At 38.4% G+C, this 26,558-nt stretch overlaps 1 protein-coding gene across 1 annotated transcript in view; it reads left to right on the plus strand.

The window, feature by feature from the left end:
- The window catches only part of KHDRBS2 (KH RNA binding domain containing, signal transduction associated 2), a 720,740-nt gene that overhangs the window by 625,134 nt on the left and 69,048 nt on the right, over window positions 1-26,558 (plus strand). The window lies entirely within an intron of this gene.

The following is a 26,558-nucleotide window of genomic DNA, read 5'->3' on the forward strand; positions in this document are numbered from 1 at the left end:
TAAGTTCCCCTGCTTTCTTGCTCCCTGAGGGGGCGAGCTTGTCCCTTATATGGGGTGAAGGTAGGGGTGTGTTCAGGGGTCGGCCCGGAGGGGTAGCTTAGGTGGTTTTCCCACCCCTTAGGTAGTGTTGTGTGCAGAGGGCATGTGCTGTACCCTGCTTTTGCTCTCAACCCCCTGCTTTTGCTCCAGGCTCTTCAAAAGTGGCAGTTGGGTTTTTTGGTCTCTTTGTATCTTTTGTCTAGAATTTGTCCCAACTGCACAGGGACACAGTTATTTTTAGTCCCATACAGTTTCTTTGTATTTTGTTGCTCGAGGAGAGGTGTGTCCAGGTGCAAGCACTGCAGCAAAGGGTGCCAGGTCCCAGACTGTCTCATTCCCCCATGAGAGGCTCTACACCCATATTCTTAAGGAGTAAGGGGCTGAAGGTCTCTTCTTCTGACACTTCTTCCTGCTGGACAAGGGCCATAGACCCTAGCCTGCCCCAGAGGTGTAGAAGTACCTTGCTGACTGTCCCAAGGACCTGTAGGTACCTGGGCCACTCTCCGCTGGAATGGGCTGAATTCCTTGAGTCATCACGAGCCTTACTTCAAACTTTTGGAGCCTAGAACACACAAACTCAATAAAAAGGTTAAAAACAATGGCTAGAAAGGAGAAGAACAGCAACAGCCATTAAAGGGACTTCCCTGGCAGTCCTGTGGTTAGGATTCCTTGCTTCCACTGCAGGGAGCCCGGGTTCTATACTTGATTGGGGAACTAAGATCCCACAAGCTGTGCCGCACAGCCAAAAAAAAAAAAAAAGACTAACAACAATAGCCATTAAAGGGCCTAGAAAGGGAAGGAACCAGGTTAACTTTGCGAGGGCTTCCTTAACTGTTGACAAGACAGGGGAAGCGATGTTACTCCTGCCAAGAAGCCATTCTGCTTGGGTATATATTTTTGTTCATCTCAGTGTTAAAGTTTAATATGTTTCTCTATTTTCAGAATGAAAGGTCTGGACCTATTGGTCCCAGGTCTCCTTCTTGGACCAAAAAGTCTTATCACAAGTTTACAACAGTAGGGAAGACAATGCAGTATTAGAAAAATATATGGCATAAATCAGTATGACTGAAAAGAAAAGGGTAAAAAGAAAATGAAAACCTCCTGTCAGAAAGTTTTTAAACCTTGTGGGTTCCAAGAGAACAAACTAGAGAACCATTTTCAATTTCCCTGCCCATATTGATTAGTGAGGATTGGTGATTAATTGTCTGCTGAAGTCAAGTGGCTTGTTGTTGAATTTTGTCAATGTTGGTTTCTACATGGTATGTGCATCAGGGCTACTTTCTTTGCCTCTCCATCTGCCCTGTTGTTCTCTTGGGTAATTTGAGAATTTTCCTTTTGGTGCCCATGGCAGTGAATGACTGCTACTAGTTCTGGTTTTTGAGCTGCTTCTATGAGATGTAAAATCTCAGCCCCATATTTTAAAGGGGAATTTTTGCATTTTAAGGTCCTCTTTCTTTCCAGACAGCTCCATGGGCATGTAAAACAAGGAAGGCATATTTTGAGTCTATATATATATTTATAATTTTCCTTTCCCTAATGTTAAGGCTCAAGTTAGGGCTGTTAGCTCAACCCTCTAGGCTGAAGTGTTGGGTGGCAAAGGTTTTGCTTCCATAACACTATGAACACTCACAATAGCACACCCTGCCCTCCTGACTCCATCTTTAACAAAACTACTGCCATCTCTTCCTCAGTGAGGAAAACCCACTGGTCTGTTTGATCAGGCCTGCAGGCATAAACCAGGTCAAGGGTTTCAAGACAGGAATGTGTTAGTTCTGGGCTTTCTGTGGGCATTACTATAGCTGGGTTGAGGGTGTGGCAAGTTTTGAGGGTTACCTCTGGACAGTCAAGGAGTAAAGCCTAGTACTTAGTAAGGCAGCCTCCAGTTAACCAGTGGTGGCCTTTAATCTCCAAATCCCTTGTACTTGATGAGGGGTCTGGACTTCAGCAGCTATTTAAAGGTAAGCTTGTTAGCTTCTTCCACTAATAAAGCAGTGGCAGCTACTGCCCAGAGGCAACCAGGTCAACCTCAGGCCACGGAATCTAGTTGTTTGGGAAAATAGACTATAGGCTGAGGAACTTCTCCTAGCTTTTGTACAAGGACCCCCAGAACTGTTCCCTGTTCTTCAGCTATGTACAACACAAATGGCTTTTTTTTAAATTGGGGAGACCCAGAGCAGGAGCTCTGGTGAGGGCCTGTTTGATATTATTAAAAACCTTTTCTTGTTTTCCAGTCCAAAGTAATTGTTCTGTATTTGGGCCTTTAGTGGCTTTGTATAGAAGCTTAGCCATTAGTCTGAATCCTGGAATCCAAATTCTGCAAAATCCTGCCATGCCTAAGAAAGTACAAAGTTTTCTTTTGTCTTTGGGGGGCTTAAGCCTAATATAGCTTGTTTTCTATCTGGCGATAACTGTCTACTTCCAGGGTTTATAATATATCCCAGATATATAACTTGTTTTGAGATTTGTGCTTTTTTTTTTTTTTTTTTTTCTGGGAGACCCTGTAGCCCTGGGCCCCAAGGAAATTAAGGACTTCAATGGTATTCTGATCTGAGGCCTCCATGGTGGGACTACATATTAATATGTCTACATATTGTAGAATGGCCCTTCTTTTAGGTGTATTTCCCTTAGCTATTTTCCTAGGGCCTGGACGAACAAGTGTGGGCTGTCTTAAAACACCTGGGGGCAATACCATCCAGGTATATTGTTGCATTTGGCCATAGCAGGGGTTAGTCCACTCGAAGGCAAACAGATACTGTGATGAGTGATGAACTGGGATGCAAAAGAAGGCATCCTGAGGTGAAGCACAGTAAAACATTTGGCATCTCCAGGAATCTGGACTAATATATTATAAGGACTGACCACAAGGGTATGTATAGGGACCACTGCATCATTTACTGATTTAAGGTCTTGTACCATTCGATATTTCCCATTTGGCTTAATAACCGGCAGAATAGGGGTTATTGCATGGAGACTGACAGGGCACTAAGAAGCCATGTTTTACGAATTTATCTATGAGAGGTTGCAAACTTTTTTCCTTCCAACCTTATGGGGTACTGTCTCTTGCTAGGATAAGTGACTTCTGGCTTAAGGCTAATTTTTACAGGTTAGGCATTTATAGCCTTCCCAGGGATTCCTTTGTCCCAAACTGCCCGGTTTACTGTGTGTAGAATATGGTTGGGAATAGACCATTGTTCTTCCAGCTGATTTGTCTTGGTCAGAGTCAAGAAAAGGGACTTCTTGGGGCCTCCTAATTGTAATGTGGTTCCAAGGGAGCCCAGAAGGTCTCTCCCCAGTAGTGGGATAGGACACTCAGGCACAACCAAAAAGCCATGTGGGATCAAACGCTGTTCAAATTGGCAAGTGAGAGGCACAGTGAGGAAATGGCTGCGAGGCTTTCTGTTGACACCAGTCACAGTACAGCTTATGGAGAAAAGAGGCCCAGCATGAGAGACCAGGAAAGAGTAAGTGGCTCCCATATCAATTAAAAAAATGGTTTTCTTACCTGCCACGTCAAGGACCATGCAGGGCTCCTTGATGAAGATAGACATCTCATGGGGGGGAGCCACCAGAATACCCTAGCCACCTCAGTCATCCAACATGGCCATCTCGGAATCGGGAGCCCCCCTTCCCCTTTAGGACGGAGGGCATTCCCACTTCCAATGAGCAGTTTGTTTGCAGACTGGGCATGGGCCAGAGGGCTCTTTTTGGCACATTTGGGCCCAGTGGCCAGTTGACTTACATTTTTTTTTTTTTTTAATGAGCAATAAAACCTTTTTATTTATTGAATTACTTCTATCTGGGTTTTTTTTTTTTTAACATCTTTATTGAAGTATAATTGCTTTACAGTGGTGTGTTAGTTTCTGCTTTATAACAAAGTGAATCAGTTATACATATACATATGTTCCCATATCTCTTCCCTCTTGCATCTCCCTCCCTCCCACCCTCCCAATCCCACCCCTCTAGGTGGTCACAAAGCACAGAGCTGATCTCCCTGTGCTATGCGGCTGCTTCCCACTAGCTTTCTATTTTATATTTGGTAGTGTATATATGTCCATGACACTCTCTCACCCTATCACATCTCACCCCTCCCCCTCCCCATATCCTCAAGTCCATTCTTTAGTAGGTGTGTGTCTTTATTCCGATCTTGCCACTAGGTGCTTCATGATTTTTTTTTTTCCTTAGATTCCATATATATGTGTTAGCATACTGTATTTGTTTTTCTCTTTCTGACTTACCTCACTCTGTATGACAGACTCTAACTCCATCCACCTCACTACAAATACCTCCATTTCATTTCTTTTTATGGCTGAGTAATATCCTATTGTATATATGTGCCACATCTTCTTTATCCATTCATCCGATGATGGACACTTAGGTTGCTTCCATGTCCTGGCTATTGTAAATAGAGCTGCAATGAACATTTTGGTACATGACTCTTTTTGAATTATGGTTTTCTCAGGGTATATGCCCAGTAGTGGGATTGCTGGGTCGTATGGTAATTCTATTTTTAGTTTTTTAAGGAACTTCCATACTGTTCTCCATAGTGGCTGTATCAATTTACATTCCCACCAACAGTGCAAGAGGGTTCCCTTTTCTCCACACCCTCTCCAGCATTTATTGTTTCTAGATTTTTTGATGATGGCCATTCTGACCGGTGTGAGATGATACCTCATTGTAGTTTTGATTTGCATTTGTCTAATGATTAATGATGTTGAGCATTCTTTCATGTGTCTGTTGGCCATCTGTATATCTTCTTTGGAGAAATGTCTATTTAGGTCTTCTGCCCATTTTTGGATTGCGTTGTTTGATTTTTGTTATTGAGCTGCATGAGCTGCTTGTAAATCTTGGAGATTAATCCTTTGTCAGTTGCTTCATTTGCAAATATTTTCTCCCATTCTGAGGGTTGTCTTTTGGTCTTGTTTATGGTTTCATTTGCTGTGCAAAAGCTTTTAAGTTTCATTAGGTCCCATTTGTTTATTTGTGTTTTTATTTCCATTTCTCTAGGAGCTGGGTCAAAAAGGATCTTGCTGTGATTTATGTCATAGAGTGTTCTGCCTATGTTTTCCTATAAGAGTTTGATAGTGTCTGACCTTACATTTAGGTCTTTAATCCATTTTGAGTTTATTTTTGTGTATGGTGTTAGGGAGTGTTCTAATTTCATACTTTTACATGTAGCTGTCCAATTTTCCCAGCACCATTTATTGAAGAGGCTGTCTTTTCTCCACTGTATATGCTTGCCTCCTTTATCAAAGATAAGGTGACCATATGTGCATGGGTTTATCTCTGGGCTTTCTATCCTGTTCCATTGATCTATATTTCTGTTTTTGTGCCAGTACCAAACTGTCTTGATTACTCTAGCTTTGTAATATAGTCTGAAGTCAGGGAGCCTGATTCCTCCAGCCCCATTTTTCGTTCTCAAGATTGCTGTGGCTATTCAGGGTCTTTTGTGTCTCCATACAAATTGTGAAATTTTTTGTTCTAGTTCTGTGAAAAATGCCAGTGGTAGTTTGATAGGGATTGCATTGAATCTGTAGATTGCTTTGGGTAGTAGAGTCGTTTTCACAATGTTGATTCTTCCAATCCAAGAACATGGTATATCTCTCCATCTATCTGTATCATCGTTAATTTCTTTCATCAGTGTCCTGTAATTTTCTGCATACAGGTCTTTTGTCTCCTTACGTAGGTTTATTCCTAGATATTTTATTCTTTTTGTTGCAATGGTAAACGGGAGTGTTTTCTTAATTTCACTTTCAGATTTTTCATCATTAGTATGTAGGAATTCAAAAGATTTCTGTGCATTAATTTTGTATCCTGCTACTTTACCAAATTCATTGATTAGCTCTAGGAGTTTTCTGGTGGCAGTTTTAGGATTCTCTATGTATAGTATCATGTCATCTGCAAACAGTGACAGCTTTACTTCTTCTTTTCCGATTTGGATTCCTTTTATTTCTTTGTCTTCTCTGATTGCTGTGGTTAACACTTCCAAAACTATGTTGAATAATAGTGGTGAGAGTGGGCAACCTTGTCTTGTTCCTGATCTTAGTGGAAATGGTTTCAGTTGTTCACCATTGAGGACAATGTTGGCTGTGGGTTTGTCATATATGGCCTTTATTCTGTTGAGGAAAGTTCCCTCTATGCCTACTTTCTGCAGGGCTTTTATCATAAATGGGTGTTGAATTTTGTCAAAAGCTTTCTCTGCATCTATTGAGATGATCATATGGTTTTTCTCCTTCAATTTGTTAATATGATGTATCACATTGATTGATTTGCGTATATTGAAGAATCCTTGCATTCCTGGAATAAACCCCACTTGATAATGTTGTATAATCCTTTTAATGTGCTGTTGGATTCTGTTTGCTAGTATTTTGTTGAGGATTTTTGCATCTATGTTCATCAGTGATATTGGCCTGTAGTTTTCTTTCTTTGTGACATCTTTGTCTGGTTTTGGTATCAGGGTGATGGTGGCCTTGTAGAATGAGATGGGGAGTGTTCCTCCCTCTGCAATATTTTGGAAGAGTTTGAGAAGGATAGGTGTTAGCGCTTCTCTAAATGTTTGATAGAATTCGCCTGTGAAGCCATCTGGTCCTGGGCTTTTGTTTGTTGGAAGATTTTTAATCACAGTTTCAATTTCAGTCCTTGTGATTGGTCTGTTCATATTTTCTATTTCTTCCTGGTTCAGTCTCGGCAGGTTGTGCATTTCTAAGAATCTGTCCATTTCTTCCAGGTTGTCCATTTTATTGTCATAGAGTTGTTTGTAGTAATCTCTCATGATCGTTTGTATTTCTGCAGTGTCAGTGGTTACTTCTCCTCTTTCATTTCTAATTCTATGGATTTGAGTCTTCTCCCTTCTTCTCTTGATGAGTCTGGCTAATGGTTTATCAATTTTGTTTATCTTCTCAAATAACCAGCTTTTAGTTTCATGGATTTTTGCTATTGTTTCCTTCATTTCTTTTTCATTTATTTCTGATCTAATCTTTATGATTTCTTTCCTTCTGCTAGCTTTGGGGTTTTTTTGTTCTTCTTTCTCTAATTGTTTCAGGTGCAAGGTTAGGTTGTTTATTCGAGATGTTTCCTGTTTCTTGAGGTAGGCTTGTATTGCTATAAACTTCCCTCTTAGCACTGCTTTTGCTGCGTCCCATAGGTTTTGAGTCATCGTGTCTCCATTGTCATTTGTTTCTAGGTATTTTTTAATTTCCCCTTGTAGTTCTTCAGTGATCTCTTCCTTATTAAGTAGTGTATTGTGTAGCCTCCATGTGTTTGTATTTTTTACAGATCTTTTCCTGTAATTGATATCTAGTCTCATAGCGTTGTGGTCAGAAAAGATACTTGATACGATTTCAATTTTCTTAAATTTACCAAAGCTTGATTTGTGACCCAAGATATGATCTATCCTGGAGAATATTCCATGAACACTTGAGAAAAATGTGTATTCTGTTGTTTTTGGGTGGAATGTCCTATAAATATCAATTAAGTCCATCTTGTTTAATGTATCATTTAAAGCTTGTGTTTCCTTATTTATTTTCATTTTGGATGATCTGTCCATTGGGGAAAGTGGGGTGTTAAAGTCCCCCACTGTGATTGTGTTGCTGTCGATTTCCCCTTTTATGGCTGTTAGTATTTGCCTTATGTATTGAGGTGTTCCTATGTTGGATGCATAAATATTTACAATTGTTATACCTTCCTCTTGGATCGACCCCTTGATCATTATATAGTGTCCTTCTTTGTCTCTTGTAATAGTCTTTATTTTAAAGTCTATTTTGTCTGATATGAGAATTGCTACTCCAGCTTTCTTTTGATTTCCATTTGCATGGAATATCTTTTTCCATCCCCTCACTTTCAGTCTGTATGTGTCTCTAGGTCTGAAGTGGGTCTCTTGTAGACAGCATATATATGGGTCTTGTTTTTGTATCCATTCAGCCAGTCTGTGTCTTTTGGTGGATGCATTTAATCCATTTACATTTAAGGTAATTATCGATATGTATGTTCCTATTCCCATTTTCTTAAATATTTTGTGTTTGTTATTGTAGGTGTTTTCCTTCTCTTGTGTTTCTTGCCTAGAGAAGTTCCTTTAGCATTTGTTGTAAAGCTGGTTTGGTGGTGCTGAACTCCCTCAGCTTTTGCTTGTCTGTAAAAGTTTTAATTTCTCCATCAAATCTGAATGAGATCCTTGCTGGGTAGAGTATCCTTGGTTGTAGGTTTTTCTACTTCATGACTTTAAGTATATCCTGCCACTCCCTTCTGGCTTGCAGAGTTTCTGCTGAAAGATCAGCTGTTAACCTTATGGGGATTCCCTTGTGTGTTATTTGTTGTTTTTCCCTTGCTGCTTTTAATATGTTTTCTTTATATTTAATTTTTGATAGTTTGATTAATATGTGTCTTGGCGTGTTTCTCCTTGGATTTATCCTGTATGGGACTCTCTGTGCTTCCAGGACTTGATTAACTATTTCCTTTCCCATATTAGGGAAGTTTTCAACTATAATCTCTTCAAATATTTTCTCAGTCCCTTTCTTTTTCTCTTCTTTCTCTGGGACCCCTATAATTCGAATGTGGTGCGTTTAATGTTGTCCCACATGTCTCTGAGACTGTCCTCAGTTCTTTTCATTCTTTTTTCTTTATCCTGCTCTGCAGTAGTTATTTCCACCATTTTATCTTTCAGGTCACTTATCCGTTCTTCTGCATCAGTTATTCTGCTATTGATCCCATCTAGAGTATTTTTAATTTCATTTATTGTGTTTTTCATCGTTGCTTGGTTCCTCTTTAGTTCTTCTACGTCCTTGTTAAATGTTTCTTGCATTTTGTCTATTTTATTTCCAAGATTTTGGATCATCCTTACTATCATTATTCTGAATTCTTTTTCAGGTAGGCTACCTATTTCCTCTTCATTTGTTAGGTCTGGTGTGTTTTGACCCTGCTCCTTCATCTGCTGTGTGATTTTCTGTCATCTCATTTTGCTTATCTTACTGTGTTTGGGGTCTCCTTTTCACTGGCTGCAGGTTCATAGTTCCCATTGTTTTTGGTATCTGTCCCCAGTGGCTAAGGTTGGTTCAGTGGGTTGTGTAGGCTTCCTGGTGGAGGGGACTAGTGCCTGTGTTCTGGTGGATGAGGCTGGATCTTGTCTTTCTGGTGGGCACGTCCACGTCTGGTGGTGTATTTTGGGGTGTCTGTGGCCTTATTATGATTTTAGGCAGCCTCTCTGCTAATGGATGGGGCTGTGTTCCTGTCTTGCTAGTTGTTTGGCATAGGGTGTCCAGCACTGTAGCTTGCTGGTCGTTGAGTGAAGCTGGGTCTTGATGTTGAGATGGAGATCTCTGAGAGATTTTCACCGTTTGGTATTACGTGGAGCTGGGAGGTCTCTTGTGGACCAGTGTCCTGAAGTTTGCTCTCCCACTTCAGAGGCACAGCCCTGATGCCTGGCTGGAGCACCAGGAGCCTTTCATCCACATGGCTCAGAATAAAAGGGAGAAAAAAATAGAACGAAAGAAAGAAAGAAAGAGGATAAAATAAAATAAAATAAAGCTATTATAATAAAAAATAAGAAAAAAATTATTAAGAGTAAATGTATTCAGAAAAATTTTTTTTTTAATTTTAAAAAATAGATTTAATTTTTTAAAATAAAAGATATGAAAAAACGTATTAAATTTTTTTTTAATTTTTAAAAAATAGAAAAAATTATTAAGAAAACATTTATTAGGAAAAAAATTTTTTAAGTAAAAAAAAAAAAAAAGCGGACAAACCTAACCTTAGGACTAATGGTGAAAGCAAAGCTATACAGACAAAATCTCACCCAGAAGCATACACATATACACTCACAAAGAAAGGAAAAGGGGAAAAATTAATATATCCTGCTCCCAAAGTCCACCTCTTGAATTTGGGGTGATTCGTTGTCTATTCAGGTATTCAACAGATGCAGGCACATCAAATTGTTTGTGGAGCTTTAATCTGCTGCTTCTGAGGCTGCTGAGAAAGATTTCCCTTTCTCTTCTTTGTTCGTACAGCTCCCGGGGTTCAGCTTTGGATTTGGACCCGCCTCTGCATGTAGGTTGCCTGAGGGCATCTCTTCCCTGCCCAGACAGGACAGGGTTAAAGGAGCAGCTGCTTCGGGGGCTCTGGCTCACTCAGGCCTGAGGGAGGGAGGGGCACGGATGCTGGACGAGCCTGCGGCGGCAGAGGCTGGCGTGACGTTACAGCAGCCTGAGGCGCGCCGTGTGTTCTCCCGGGGAAGTTGTCCCTGGATCACGGGACACCGGCAGTAGCGAGCTGCACCGGCTCCCGGGAGGGGCGGTGTGGAGAGTGACCTGTGCTCGCACACAGGCTTCTTGGTGGCGGCAGCAGCAGCCTTAGCATCTCATGCCCGTCTCTGTGGTCCACACTGATAACCGTGGCTCGCGCCCACCTCTGGGGTCCGCGTTGATAGCCGCAGCTCGCGCCCGTCTCTGGAGTTCCTTTAGGCGGCGCTCTGAATCCCCTCGCCCTGTGCGCCGTGATACAAAGAGGCAAGAAAAAGTCTCTTGCCTCTTCGGCAGCTGCAGACTTTTTCCCAGACTCCCTCCCGGCTAGCACCGAATCCCGAGCCTCAGCTCCCAGCCCCCGCCTGCCCCGGCGGCTGAGCAAACAAGCCTCTCGGCCTGGTGAGTGCTGGTCAGCACCGATCCTCTGTGCGGGAATCTCTCCGCTTTGCCCTCTGCACCCCTGTGGCTGCGCTCTCCTCCATGGCTCTGAAGCTTCCCCCCTCCGCCACCCGCAGTCTCCGCCCACGAAGGGGCTTCCTAGTGTGTGGAAACCTTTCCTGCTTCACAGCTCCCTCCCATTGGTGCAGGTCCTGTCCCTATTCTTTTGTCTCTGTTATTTCTTTTTTCTTTTGCCCTACCCAAGTACGTGGGGATTTTCTTGCCTTTTGGGAGGTCTGACGTCTTCTGCCAGTGTTCAGTGGGTGTTCTGTAGGAGCAGTTCCACGTGTAGATGTATTTCTACTGTATCTCTGGGAAGGAAGGTGATCTCTGCGTCTTACTCTTCCGCCATCTCACTGACACTCCTCCAGTTGACTTACATTTGAAGCATCCCCCCTTGCTGGCTTTACCTCCAGGCAGATGGTTAAACTTCCTTGGCCCCCTTGGGTTATCCTGAGGTTTCAAGGCATGGCTGACATCTATGGCCATGAGTTTAGCTTGGGCCCTGGCCTGCTTGTTTTCATGTCAGGTTCTCTCTTTCTCCTCAGATAGATCTCGATTATTAAATACCCCAAAGGCCACCTCTAGAAGTTGGGGCATTGGGATTTGTGAGCCTAATTGTAACTTTTGGAGTTTCCACCTAATATCAGGGGTAGACTGGCTGATAAAATGTTTTCCCAGCAGGGATTGACCCTGGGGAGTGGATGGTTCAATGTTAGTACATTTTCAAAAAGCCTGCACAAGCCATCCCTGAAAGAGGGCTGGATTTTCTTTTTCTTCTTGGATCACTCCTTTACCCTTTGGCTTTTTGATACACTTTCTCATCCCTTCTAATACACATTGGATCATGTGCTTCCTACCTTCTGTTCCATCCCAGGAATTATAATTACAACAAGGTTGCTGATTTGGGACTGCATCTCCACCCTTAACAAAATGTTGAGATTGGCAAGCTGGCTACCATGCCCCTGGGCTGCTGCCCCAAATCTGTTTTTCCTCAGGGTTACAGCAAGTAGACAGGACTATTTGGACATCCTTCCAAGTTAAATCAAAGGCCTGAGTTAAGGCCTGAAACCCTTCAGCAAACATACCACAGTCTTCAGAAAATTGGCCCAGTCTCTTTTGCTTTGGGCTAAATCAGTTAAAGAGAAGGGTGCATGTACTCTAATTGTCCCTTCACCATTTGCCACTTCCCTAAGAGGGCCTATTTTCCCTGATCCTGGGTGATAGGAAGTTCCACTATGAGTTACCCTGGAGATACCTGTGTCTCCCTCCTAGGGTAATGGAGGGTATAATGGGACATAGGGAGGTGGAGTTTGGGATTGGTCAGAGGGATCTGAAGAAGTAGGTGCCTCCAGGGAAGTAGGTGGCTCTGGAGAATCAGGTTTCTCTGGAGAAGCAGGGGAAACTTGATTTGCCCCCTCCCTGAAAATTGGGGAAGATTAGCAGGAGATCATCTAAAATGTTCGGAGTGTTTTCTGATTACCCTGGCTTTTGATTACAGGAGCCTCATAGAGTGGGGTTTTGGTAAAGGACTGTGAAGGCTTGGACATAGGGAACCTCAGTCAATTTTCCCATCTTGTGAGAGTAAAGATCCAATTTCAAGATGGTATTGTAATTTAGAGACCCATTTTCAGGCCATTTTTCTCTATCCCCCAACTTATATAAAGGCCAGGCAGTGTTAGAGTAGAGTTAAAATTTTTCCCTTTTCAGCCCTTCTATTTTTTAAAATTTCCAATTTTTAAGAATATATTCCAGAGGCGTTTCTTCTGGCTTAGAAGAGGATCCTCCTATGTTGAGTAACCTGCAACCAAGAGCACTCCTAGAAATGAAGTCTGTCATCCCAGAGACATTTACTAGGAGGCCTTTGTCAGAAGGGGATTAGAGTGTCCTCCGAATTCTCATCTTACCTAATGGGATTTTGAGGGCCCTCTATTCTCCCATCGCCTAACCAGACATCTCTGGTTGACCCAGTCCCTCACACAAGGGGGCCCAGATAGGGGATGTTTGAACCAGTGCCAGTGCATTGACAGGACTCTCTTTGACGGAGATCTGGTGTCCATAAAGCTTATGTCCTATAACAATTTTTCCTATGTTGGGGTGTATTCCTTGAGATTGAGCATCTGTGAAGCCTAGGATGTGGGCTGCTTGGAAGTGGCCAGCCCAATAGGTAGTCTGTAATGAGGTATGGGCTGCCAAGGCCTAGAGTGAAGGGGGTCCTAGAGGTGCAAAAAGGAACTCCTGGAGGAATTGGAGTTGGGCACAATGGAAAATGCCACAGGGGCCAGGACCTGAGGGCCTAGAGGTAGGAGTATTCCCACAGGGGATTTTTTGTGCATAGAGTAAGGTGAGAGGCTAGACAGCAGAAGAACCCAAAACCCTATCTCCTATTTGTTTGGTGGCTGTGATAAAAATTGGGGAGAGCCTTGTGATTCCATCTGACACAAGGAACAGTGAGTTTGGACAATGTTCCCCATGTAATTTAACATACAAAATGAACTCAATTAGTTTAGGATTCTCTTTGGGATTCTCCAAGGGCCCTTTGAAGCACCCCAAAGTTAGTTGGGGGGGTCAAAAGAACTTTAATTAGAATTTGATATTTGGGATGTCTGTCAAAAATTTCAAAAAGCTTTACAAACACCTGGTCAGATAGAATCATAGGTGGCTGTGAAACAATTATTCCTAGACTAAGGTGAAAAAAAAAGATTTCAAAAATAAATACAGATCACTTAAAGGCACAGAAACTCATACAATCTGTTATCAAAAACAGCATTCCAGGAAAACTTTGTTCTCTTTTAAGAGAAAGAAACCAAATCCAGTCCTATATCAGCCTACTCATAATAAAATCCATTTACCTAATTAAATTTAATCCAACCTTAGAAAGTCCTGACCACATACAAAATTCTTTTCTCAATGTTCCTCTTCCACAAACCTTCTGCAACTTTCTGTAGCCAGAAAGTTCCTTATTCATTCCATTCAGAAATAACCAGCTTTGGAACAAACTCACCCTTTTTCCATTAACAAAATATATTTCCATTCCTCATACATTTCTTTCTGAAAACACACATCCTACTTTCCTTAAGCAACCATGAACTGTCATTTACATTAGCATTCTATAAATTGGTAGAGAACATCTCAAGGTGACACCAAACAGCTTTAGTTTCTCTCTCACAAGAAGACAAAAGTAGGTAAATTTAGACCTGTTTAGCAATTAATGTTCCCAATATTTTATCTTATTTGAAATGGCCTGGATATTCAATGAATTCCTATCATTTAACTTAATTTAGTTTTAAGTTACCAAAATTTGGAGAGACTATTTAAATGGACATTTCCAAAACATAATTATTCCTATAGAGTTTACCAAAATTCTCTTATCTCAGTAACATTTACTTAAAAGTTTAATCATATCAGGTTATTTTCCATATTAACAGATTTTATAACTGAAACAATATGCACTTATTGACTTTCAGTAACCATATGTACAATAAAAGTATTATACTTAATGTTGATGACTCTAAAGACAGGTTTGCATTAATTAAACTCACAAGCTTAAGCTATCTCTAATACCAGAGATTAATTAGATATGGCATATTTCCCAGACCACATTAACCCAAAATGTATTCTGGTGAGCCTCCTTTATATTTCTGAGAATGTGTATAAGCACTCCATCTCCTTAAGCCAATTAAATACAGATCATTTACAAGTTAATTTTTCCATAAAGACAGACAGAACCAGACACTTCATAGTTTCCCACTTGAATTTAAAATGGCCCCGTTTTTTCCTTGGTCTGGGAGACTACAGATGAATCAGGTAGTTCCTGAGAGCCCAGGCAGAATAGTTACACTGCAAAGGCAGAAGAGACAGATGCAAGACCCTAGAGCTCAGGCAGAAAGAAAATGCAAGCTCCTTTCTTTTCTTTTTTGTTCTTTAAAATTCCACCAAGTAAGCCAAGCCTGGAATCTCAGGGAAAGTGCGCTGCATTTGTATTTCAAGGTTTAAATGCTCCACCATGCCCACAATTTTGGCAGAAACTTCAGGTATAAGGATCCAGGGAGGGAGAAGGGGGGGAGGGACATAAAAGACTGAAAAAGAGAAAGAGACAGAAGGAAAATACAGGTGAGAATACTGGGATGATAGGACATCCAGCCAGTTCATGATATGAGGTTTAACCCTCTATCACTCTCATAAATCTCCTGTCAGGGAGAGGCTGCTGGACCAGGGTCTGCACGGTGTGAGGCACGCCTCTCCCACCTCTGTCACCTATCAAGGGGAGCCATTGCCGGCCAGAGGGAGCATGGTCTCACAAGCTGAGAGGAGTGAGGCTTTAGCTGCCAATGTCCAGTCTCTCAGAAGGAGAGGACAGAGGTAAGAGAGGACAGAAAGAGGAGAAGTGGAGAGATTTCAGGAGAGGGAAAAGACAAGGGGGAGGGGAAAGTGTTGTCTGAATGAGGGTACTGAGGTCCCCAGGGAGCAGGAAGGCAGACTTACCAAGTCCCGTGACACTGAAACAAGAGGTTCAGGTGGTCACTTGTCACCCATGGGGAAGCTGTATTTGGTGGTCCTGGAGGTACCCAGATCCTCTCCCAAGAACGGACAACTGCCCCACATTGGGTGCCATAAATCTGATACCAAACAGGGTTGTTGGCCTTCCCCAATCAATAGAAATTGGTTAGAAGTCAGACAAGAAATTCAGACAAGGCTTTATTGGGGGCCCTCCTGCAGAAGGGGGAAGCAAGAACAAACAACAGGTTCCCTTGCTTGTTCACTTGCTGGGCGGGGCAGTGAGCTTGTTCTTTATATGGGGTGAGGGTAGGGGTGTGTCCAGGGGTTGAGCTGGAGGGATTGCTTAGGTGGTTTGCCCACCCCTTAGGTGGTGTTGTGTGCAGGGGGCATGTGCAGTACCCTGCTTTTGCTCCCAACACCCTTTTATTTTCTCCTGGCTCTTCAGAAGTGGCAGTTGAGTATTTTTAGTCTTTTTGTATCTTTTTGTCCATAATTTGCCCCAACTGCACATGCATGCAGTTACTTTTAGTCCCATACAGTTTCTTTGTATTTTGTTGCTTGAGGAGAGGTTTGTCCAGGAGCAAACAAAGGGTCCCAGGTCCCAGCCTGTCTCAAACTGAAAAAAAAGACATGTAAAAAATCTGAGTATTTCATATATGTTTATTCACGAGTGCTTCAGCATCCATGTAGCCAACAGCCACATGTGGCTACTTAAATTTAAATTTAAATCAATTAAATTAAATTAAAAATTCAGTTCCTCAGTTACCGTAACCACATTTAAGTGCTCAAAAGCCACGTCTGACCAGTGACAGCACAGAACATGGAAACTTCCATCATCACAGAAAGATCTATCGGACTGCACGGCCCTAGTAAGTATGAAGCCTCCACGTAGGAAATACAATAGGAGCTATAACATTATAAGCCAACACAATATTAAATTTGGAAAGAAATGAATCACCACAGAGAAAATGAATAGTTAATAGAATAATATGGCAATTTGAATGATCTTTTGATGGAAATTTGGGGTTTTATATGGCAAACTGATATTTTTGTCCTCAATAGCTTACATTTGGTAGTTTTAATAATAGAACATGTAAAATTTTTTAATAATGCCGAATGCTGTACACCAACACATTTATAACATTTTTAGACTAAAGTTTTCAAATAAGTCTCATGTAAACTTAAACTATAGCTTGTGTGGTTGCAGTAGAGATGAAGGACCCCTCCCTGCTCATACGGTCTGCCTCCAGGGCTGCTGGTTTCGGAGGAAGCCCTGAGTCACCAGCCCCACGGGAGAGCCTGAGCTATGTGAAAACAAACAAACAAACAAATAAAGCAGGCCCTGACTAGAGTAGGAGAGAATAATTTCAAAAGAAGAATATTAAAAATCAGAACTAAACCTAATTTAGCAATGAGACCCCCTTCCTATTCAAACAATGTTAACGCCATTATTAATGACATAGTTAACTGGAATACTTACATTTTCTCCATGAAACTAAGCACTACTGAAATAAAACATTCCAGAAAAATAAAATTAGTAATGCTGTCATGACTCAGTGCAGTACCAAGTTTTAAAAGACAACTCATGTTTTTCACTTGTAAGTCAAAAGGTTAAAGGTGAATAAAGGGCATTGTCATATCTTAGTATTTTCTAATCATAGAAATTGCAAAGAGATCAGAAATGCCTTCCTCTCAGGACAATAAAGGAATTTTTTTTATATATGGTACCATATAACAGGGAAAAAAAACATTGTAAGAATGAAGATTACTCAACTGGTTTATATGAAATTATTATTTCATTTTGATATGCATTTGCCTGATGCATAATTTATTAGAAAATGATAATTATGTAAAACAAAATGCCAAAATTGTTTTATTCATGAATGTAAATGATGGATTCTTAAACTGACTTCTAACTGAAAAATGTCACTAAAGATACTTTGGGAAAGAAATATTGAAAAATATTAAATAGATACATCATGCCATCATAGTCTTGCGCAAACTATAAAATCCCTGTTTCAGCAACAAAAATAATATTACCAAGAAGTGTGGCAGGAGTCATTATGGGAAGTTGAATTATTGGATTCTTTTTTATTTTGTTTTGTTTTGTTTTGTTTTTCTAATTTATCCCTGCCATGCACAGGTTGAATGAGATACCTATGATGATGTTAACAACTTTTCATGCTTTGGTTTCTTGTAGCCTAAAATAGCAATATAAAACATATATCTGCAACCTCATAGCAGATGAAGCTATAATAGAATACATTCCCTATTTATTAGAGACTTATTTATTGTTTTCCATATAAAACTTTCAGAAAATTAAGTATTGCCACATTGTAAAGCTAGACTATTAGGTGTAGTGTTTCCCCATTCGCTGTGTGGACACATTCAGGCTTAGGATGGTTTTGAACAGATAATGATTTCCCACAGAGAGTGAGCAAGCTGCATCAGTAACAAAAGCTGTGGTGGGGGGGGGGGGCGGTTATCCATTGCCACACTGTTCCACACAAGCCAGCAATCCATAATAGGAAGCTATTCTTTTAGTGGAAAAAAGAGATGGGAGATACTATTAAAATCATTCTATTTTATAAGAAACTCATCCATATATCAAGCAGAGAATGTATGATAAAAATGTAGGGTGATATTCACATAAAAATAAAACCTTTAAGAAAAGAAACATGGGAAAGTATAAAAATCCATGATCAATCAGATACGTGTCATAAACACTGATCATTTACATCCTAAGAGAATATTGACTATTAAAATATTGGCATTTCATGTATAGTTTTTATTTTAATATTTCATGATATGTTTTTTAATTTGAATTATTACCATGAAGTGCTTTTGTAGTAACAAGAAATATATATGAAGTGGACATGCTATGCATTTTATGGTTTAACTCATCCAGAAAGGAACATATGCTTATAAGAATTAACCACACTTCATAAAGAAAGTTAAATGTCAAGTTCTCATATGACCTGTTAATTATATTCAATAACATTAAAGGGCAGCATTTGCAAATTGCTTCTGTGCCTAGAATTTTAGAGTTTGGTGACAAATTTATGATCTTGACCCTCATAATTAAATTACTTAATTCTGGAATATTTTATGGTTCTTGATTGCATGTTCGGCTTTATTTTCTTTTTCTCTCAATTATATTAGAAAATTTCACATTATTTTCATTTATTTTCTTTTAATACCCACTGAATTCTCAATTTTATTAGAAAATTCCACATTATTTTCGTTTATTTTCTTTTAATACCCGCTGACCTTTTACAGAAATAAAGCCCAAAATGAAAATAAGGACCAAATTCTAAACCTGTCACCAAGGCCTATTAAATTGAAAAGTCTTTGAAGAAACTGTGGGCACAAAGCAGAGTCAGGATGACATTTCATATTATTTAAATTTCAAAAAAGATTTTCTTCTGAAAGCCACAATAACTTATTAGCATCACAAGATATTTTTGCTTCTCTTTAGTTGACAAAAACATGTCAGTTTTATAGTTTCTAGTGTTAGCATTAGGTTAACTATAGTTCAAATACATATTTTTTGTACTTACAAAAATGACAATTTTATATGATCCAACTTAACTTTTAATATAGGTAAATCCAGTACAATAGCAGTTAGCCAAACTCTCAGTAATATAATATTTTGGAAACGTGCATTTTCCAAAATATATGGTAAGAAATGTTCTGAACTATTTTGTGTGATGATTCTCTTAGTTACATGAAATCTTCAAAAACTTTATAAATGCATATTGATTAGAAAAACTCTGTATCTAGAGGAAATTTAATACATATTCTGTTTATTTTTCCATTTTTGGAAGAATTTTTGATTGGTATCTCTGGGGTGGTAATGTATACCCAGGAACAGCCAGAGATTCTTACAGGTTAATGTTCAAAACATACACTGGCATGGGGATTTTACAACAGGCCTTTAGAGAAATAACATCTTTTTATAAATTCAAGATTGATTTTCTTTTTAAGTGGGATCTTCTTGAAGAAAACAGGATTATATTTATTACAGCTTGTGCCTTCATTTCCTAGTGAGATAAAGGCCAATTAAACATGGGAAGGGGGGCTCTCGTAACACTGGCTTCATGTAGAGCATGGTGTAGCCTAAATTTCTCTTCTCAGTAGACACCCTGAACAGTGGTTGTAATTTCAACTGTCATCTTTATGTTGATCACTTCCAGAGCTATATCTCTAGCCCAGACTGCCTACGCTTCAAACTTCTCTATCCAATTGCCTAAAACCATCTCTCCATGACATCAAGGTTATCTGTTGCTATCCTAACTGCCTGCCAGGGGAACACTTAATCCTCTTTGGAAGAAAATATTATAAGGCAAAACCCTTCACAAATTTCCATAGACAATATCAAGAATTCAGTAAATAAAATTATAAGGCATGAGGAAACCAAGAGGAAAAATAAAGACACAAGTGATTCAGATATTGGCGTTATCATCCAGGGGTTTTATAGTAACTATGATTAACCTAGTCAAGAAAGTAGAGGGGAAAAATGTAGCCTAGTCCCAAAAGACTTGGAATTTTTTAAGAGTCAAATGAATGTAACAAAATGCAGATAGATCTATGTATTGTCATTCCACTGATTGAAATCTTTCTATGGCTTTCTTACCTATAGGATAAAAATAAAATCCTTACTGTGTCATAGGAAGCACTTCAGACCTGATTCCTACCTACTTCTTAAGCCCAACTGCCTACCATTTCTTAGGCATTTGTGTTTTAGTTAGATCCAACTGTTAGTGGTTCACCAAACAGTGTTTCCTTTCATGTTGCCATGCATTCACACTTGGAAATTGGAATGCTCTGACACTAACCACTTGTCCCTCTAGAAAATATATTTATCCACAAATAACCATATCAAATAAGGCCTTCCCTGAGAATTTCCACCTAAAATCCTGACAGATTTATGCATTCCTTCCAATGTGATCTCATAGCCCCTATTATATAATCTATTGAAGCACTTTCCACTTCTATTTCAATTTTTTTTATATACCTGTTGATCTCCTCTAGTAAGCCGAGAGCAGTGGTGTGCTAGAGCTGACTTGTGCTGGCTCACAAGATCCTTTGTAAAATTTCCAGGAATTTCATGAATTAGTTGTTAAACACAGCCATTATTAAAAATTAAATTTTATAAACTTAAAATTAAAAAAATTATATTAAAGAAAAAGGGTTAATATTTAAAAACTCATTATTATCTAATTGTTTCATTACACTCTATGCTTAAGGTTATGTCTGTTGCTCTGTATGGCAGAAATAATATATGGTGTGCTACTGTTTACCTCTTCCCAAATTTGTTTTTAAGGATATCATGTTGCTATCTTGAAATCAGCCATAGAAAGAGTATTTACACCACAGATATTGGCAAATGCTAAAAGCCAGGACTTGATTTTTTGTTATAGTGATTATGTAGACAAGAAAACAATGGAGAAAATGTTAATAAAGCAGATTTAACTTAAAAGTCTGTTATGTCTGTAGCCTTTATGTTGTGACCAGAACACAAAATTGAGGAAATATTCTTCTAGTGTGTAAAAACCATTGTCCAATTCAGAACAAAGCTGCTCACAAAAATGGCAAATGAGTAAAGTTCTGACATGTGTATTTGAGGTTTCCTTTTCATTTTGCTTGTCAACATAAATGAAAATTTCAAGTGACATTAATGTCAGATTTATACGTGTTCATCAATACAGGGCTGTCTTTGATGAATCAAAGAGTAATCAACTATTTATCTTATCTGTGCTGTGATTTATAGTGGTGTTATTGTAACAACAGAATTATAAAAATTGATAGTGAATTTTTCAAGAAACAGCAAGTCACACTGAAGTTATATGTGTACAGAAGTTACAATAAATTCTATATTTTATCTTTAAATTGAGTGCTATAAATTTTATTTTTAATGTAAATGAAATATAAATTTTATTTAAATATAAAATAAATGCATTTGTTTTTATTTGTAAATACTGTGCTTTATGTCACTAAAATTTATAACATTATACACACACACACACATACATACACGTGCATACAATTTTTTCAAACATCACTGGTTGAGAATGTCTAAAAGACAGGAATTATGTCTTATTCTTCTTTTGTCTCTATTGCTAGGAATAATAGGTAATTCAGTGGTTAATATTTATAAAGTCTGATGAATTACTATTATTTTAAGCTTATTGTTGAGCCAATATTATTTACTTTTGAAAACCCAAAATTTGTGCAGAAATTATAGTTCAGGAAGGGATGTTTAGATCAAAATGACCTCCTTAAATTAAAAAAATTAGTAGGCATATTTGCGCCTAGAAATACATTTTCCAAAGTAGCTTTGAAAAGGGCTGGATTTGTAAAACATGTGTTTATAGTAATATGCATGTATCCTGTATGTTGCTGTGCCCAGTACTCAGATGTATAAAGTGATCTAAAATTCACAGGACAGTGCAGAGAACTTGTCCTCTTCTTTCATTATTTCTCACGCCTTCATGTCAGGTCTGCATTTTATATTGTACCTTATGTAAATTGCACAGGACCTGGTGAAGATCTAGAAGATAACCAAGATTGTGTTTCCTAAAGAATCCAATGAGGATCTGCTTTTATTTGGCTCAAATATAGAAAACTAAAGAATTTATAACTTCACAAATATGAAGAAATTCTAGGTAAAAGGGATATTCTTCATGTCCCCAAAAGAAATGAATCTTATCTCCTTGAGCATTTTCTTTTTTGTGAGAGATGCCAAATCATCTGTCTTCAGCTAGAAGGAAATAGAGTTAAAACTTTTAGTTGTAGAGGGAGGTTTTTCCTTTACTGGGACATCAGATGTACCCTTTATTCTTTAGGAAATTCTACTTTGAGACTGTGATAGGATAAGTAACTTCTAAAAGAGTCTTAATTTATTAGTACAAATGTGTTAATAGGCTGGGTAATTTCTTCAAAAGAAACAATGGAGCAAAAGTGGGAAAAATTTTTAGAATTTTTGATCTTTTGTGTTTTGAGATTTTAGTTGAATACCCTTATTTAATTTGAATCTCTTGCAGATACTGACTGGTCATTTTGGAAGCATATCTATTTTAGTGATTTACCTTAGAACATCACCAGCATGATCTATATTTTTACCTGTCCTAAGAAAACTGCATAAATATTTACATCAACTGGTAGTAAACAATAATAGATTAAGTATAAGTATCCACATTTACTTTCTCTTTTACAAAAGTACAAGTATTTATGGACAACTTCACTATATGCTTCAGGAAATTATGGGTTGTCAGGAAAGATTTCTATCTATTCTGTGGATTTTCTGTGTTAATATTTTTGAAAAGTGAAAGTGTAAATGAGGAAAGAAAATATAATAGTCTTCTACAGACCAAACGGTAAAGCTATTCTTCATAAATAGAGATAATACTATTCTCTACTCATCATTTGTAATATTCCCCTTTTAGTGGTGATTGATTTGAGTCAATCCATATCTACACTGGATGAGAATAGTCTCCTTTGTACTAATTTAACAATTCAATACATATTTATTGAATGAATACTCTATGGAATACACTATGCTAAGCACCACAAGGCACCAAAAAGGGACTAACTTGCTTTTCAGGAGCATACATTTAAAAAGAGAAAATTATAGAAAAATAAATATGGTATATGTTTAGACATTCTGGGTAACAGTGAGAAGAAAACAACAGGCTATTAAATTCAGAGGGCAGAGGGTTACCTTATGCTTGGTAGAAGCAGGAATATCTTCCTGAAATCATGTAATGTAAATGGCCTTTAGAAATCAGTAGTATTTTAACAGCTAGAAATAGGAGAAAGGAAGGGAATTCAGGAGGCTGAAGGTCTCAAAGACCTGCACCTGCCACCCCATGGCTATTCTATCCCTTTGCTATAGAACACAAACACACAGCAAAAAAAAAAAAAAAAAGGAAGAAGACAAAACAAAACTTGCTTGCCTCCTGTTGGAAGTTAGAGCTCTTGAGTCCTGAGTAGGACGTGGAGATGAATGAAGCTAAATTTTTACAAACTTGGAAGAGGAACAATAGCCTGGGTGTTAGAAAAGAGACACGTGTGGCAAATATCATTAATCCCCCAGTTACAGAGCCAGGTGGACGACCAGGAAAGAGAGCTGGGAACAGGCGCTGCCAGTTGCAGCACTGAGAATTCTAACTGCGATAACTCTTATTCTACCCGAGAGGAGATGAGGCCTTGGGATGAGGATAGGATGCTGATACAAGGAAATCTCCTCTCCACACCCTAATAGTTATTAGAACATATGTGTGGCTATTTTATAGAATGGTTGGAAGATGAATTTATAGAATTCTCCCATTAGTAAAATAAAAAATAAGAGATATCACATAGGACATAAAGATAAAATTAATGCACCAATCCAGAAGATCCAACATCTCACTAGTGAGAGTTCTAGAAAGTGAGAAGAAAAATGAAGCACTTCCCAGAAATGGAGAGTATAAGCTTCCAGATGGAGAGAGCTTATTAAGTACCCAGCACAAGGAATAAAAGGAAATGCACACACATGGGCACAGCATTGGGAAATTTCAAAACATCAGAGAAAAAATGTAAAAACATCTAGAAACGGAAAAAATAAAATGAGACAAAACAAAACTAGGTCACATACAAGTAGCAGGAATTCTCAAGACCACAGGTATGTAATGATAGAAAACATTGAATCAAAGCCCTCAAAATTTTGATTGAAAATAATTTTCAGCCTAAACTGTTATACTCAACCAATCAGTCGTGTGGAGCTAGAATTTTAAAATTTGTAAATGTTCAGCACAATATCACATATGTAGTGTTCTTTCAAAACTATTCAGTGGGAATGTAATTATGAGAATAATCAGACAAATTCAGAATGTGGGACAGTCTGCAAAAAGACTGGTACAGACTACTCAAAAAGTTAGTGTTATGAAAAGCAATAAAAGGCTGGAATACTATGCTAGTTTCAAAAAGACTAAACAGATATAATGATTAAATGCAATTCATGAATCTTGATTGGATTCTGATTAAAAAAAAATAGGGGCTTCCCTGGTGGTTCAGTGGTTAAGAATCCGCCTGCCAATGCAGGGGACACGGGCTTGAGCCCTGGTCCAGGAAGATCCCATATGCCACAGAGCAACGAAGCCCTTCACCACAACTACTGAGCCTGTGCTCTAGAGCCCACGAGCCACAACCACTGAAGCCCGTGCACCTAGAGCCCGTGGTCCGCAACAAGAGAAGCCACTGCAGTGAGAAGTATATGCACTGCAACCAAGAGTAGCCCCCACTCACCACAACCAGAGAAAGCCAGCATGCAGCAACGAAGACCCAACAAGGCCAAAAATAAATAAATTAATTAATTTAAAAAAATAGCTATAAAAGTCCTGTTTTTGACAATAACAGAACTTTAACTATGGACTTCACAGTAAATGATATTATGAAATTATTGTGAGCTTTTTTGAGGGAGTAATAATATTGTATCTATGTAGGAGCATATCCTTATACTCAGGAGATGCAAGCTGAGCTATTTAGTGATGAAATATATTTCTGGAGCAGACTTACACACGGCTTAGAATATATATACATACACACACACACATATATATATACATACATATATATAGTGAGATAATGTAGGTGGGACAAAATTGGCATATGTAGATGAAGAGTAGATGAATTCATTGTACTATTATTTAACTTTTCCATATAATATAAATTCTTCACCCATAAAGGTAAAATATAAAAGCTAGGTATGGTGGGAGAGTGTAGCTAAAGAGGAGAGAGAGAGAGAGAGAGAGAGAGAGAGAGAGAATGTAAATATTTCTCTCCAATATACCTCTTAATAGAGTTTACTGGAAGAGATGTTTCAGGAAGAAATGAGAACAAGCAGAAGATGGAATTTGGTAAAAGGGAATTCCACGCAAACAGTGGTGGGTGGGAGGTTGGAGAAAAACTACTCTGCCTTCAGGCTTAGGAGTTCAGCAGTCTAGACCAGTCTAGACCAACTCCTGTGGGAGTTGGTCTCTGTGAAGCACAAAAGGAAGTGAGAGATTATCTGATGTTTTGGAATATTTGGAAATATTATTGATAGATTAGGATAACTATTGGGACAATAGAAGACAAATAATTCTAATATAGAAAACCAAGAAAATAATAAAGTGAATGAGCAATTACTAACTTTAGGAGAAACAAAAAGATATGAAAATAAAACAGAATTATACTAATCTATTTTGATCATTTATGAATAATAATTATTTATTACTCAGTAACAAGGTAGACATCTACTAGTTAATGAAAAATTATGATGAAACTATATTAGGAAGACAGTTATAGGGAGACATATTGAGAGGAGTCTACAATAGAACTAAATCCTTCACAACATGAATGGCCAGTCAATAGAAAGACCACTAAAATTCATAAATCAAACAACATAAATTTAAACATATTACTTAATAACACAAAAATAAATGCTAAAATACTACTAAAATAATAGATAAAAATGCTAAATGAAAACTGGAATTTGGAGAGGGACAAGACAAGTAGCTGCTGATTTTTGTACATAAACCTTTCAGTACTATTTTAAAATAATCTGTATCCAATATTTTCATATACAAAAATTAACTTTAGATTATTTTTTTTAAAAATCAATAGAAACTTAATTAGAACATTCAAAGATCAAATGGAGAAACTGTTCCATACTGCAGAGCAAAAATATGATGAAATGGAAATCATTAATGGAAAAATACAAGAAAATGAGGTTGGACAGAAAATCTCAAAATAGCATTATATAACAGGTAAACCAGATGTGGAAGTAATGAAGAAGTAATATTTTTAAAACTTCCTTAAGTTGATGAAAAATATTTGTCTTCAGATTAAATGGACTCAAAAGTCTTAGTCAAAATTAATGTGGAAACTTTCACATCTGCACTTTTTTCTGTTTAAATTTCTGAACACAATAAGGAGAGCGATTTGCAAGCCTCCAGACTGAAATGGAGTTATAGAATTGGTAGGGTGGGATGGAAGTACATTCCAAGGAAAGTGATACAGCAGCAAAGGTCCAGAAGCAGAAAAGCTAAAGGTTTTCTCAGAAGGTGAGAGTAATCAAGATGGATGGCTATGATGTAGAATAAAGTTTATGACCACAAAGGGAAATAAAACTAAATCACTCGTAGAGCAATGTATAACTGGAATGTATATTTGCTACCTTGCTTGCACATTCTAGAATCACAAATCTGCTTTAACTTTGTTAGCATGAATTTAGTCAGATAATTAAACCACCACACAACATAATTTTACTCATGAGATTTAAAAGCCATAGAATGCACAACAAAGTAAAAAGTCTTTATTTCAGTTCTT

The sequence above is a fragment of the Balaenoptera ricei genome, chromosome 11, assembly GCF_028023285.1.
Source record: "Balaenoptera ricei isolate mBalRic1 chromosome 11, mBalRic1.hap2, whole genome shotgun sequence".
Classification (NCBI taxonomy): Eukaryota; Metazoa; Chordata; class Mammalia; order Artiodactyla; family Balaenopteridae; genus Balaenoptera; species Balaenoptera ricei.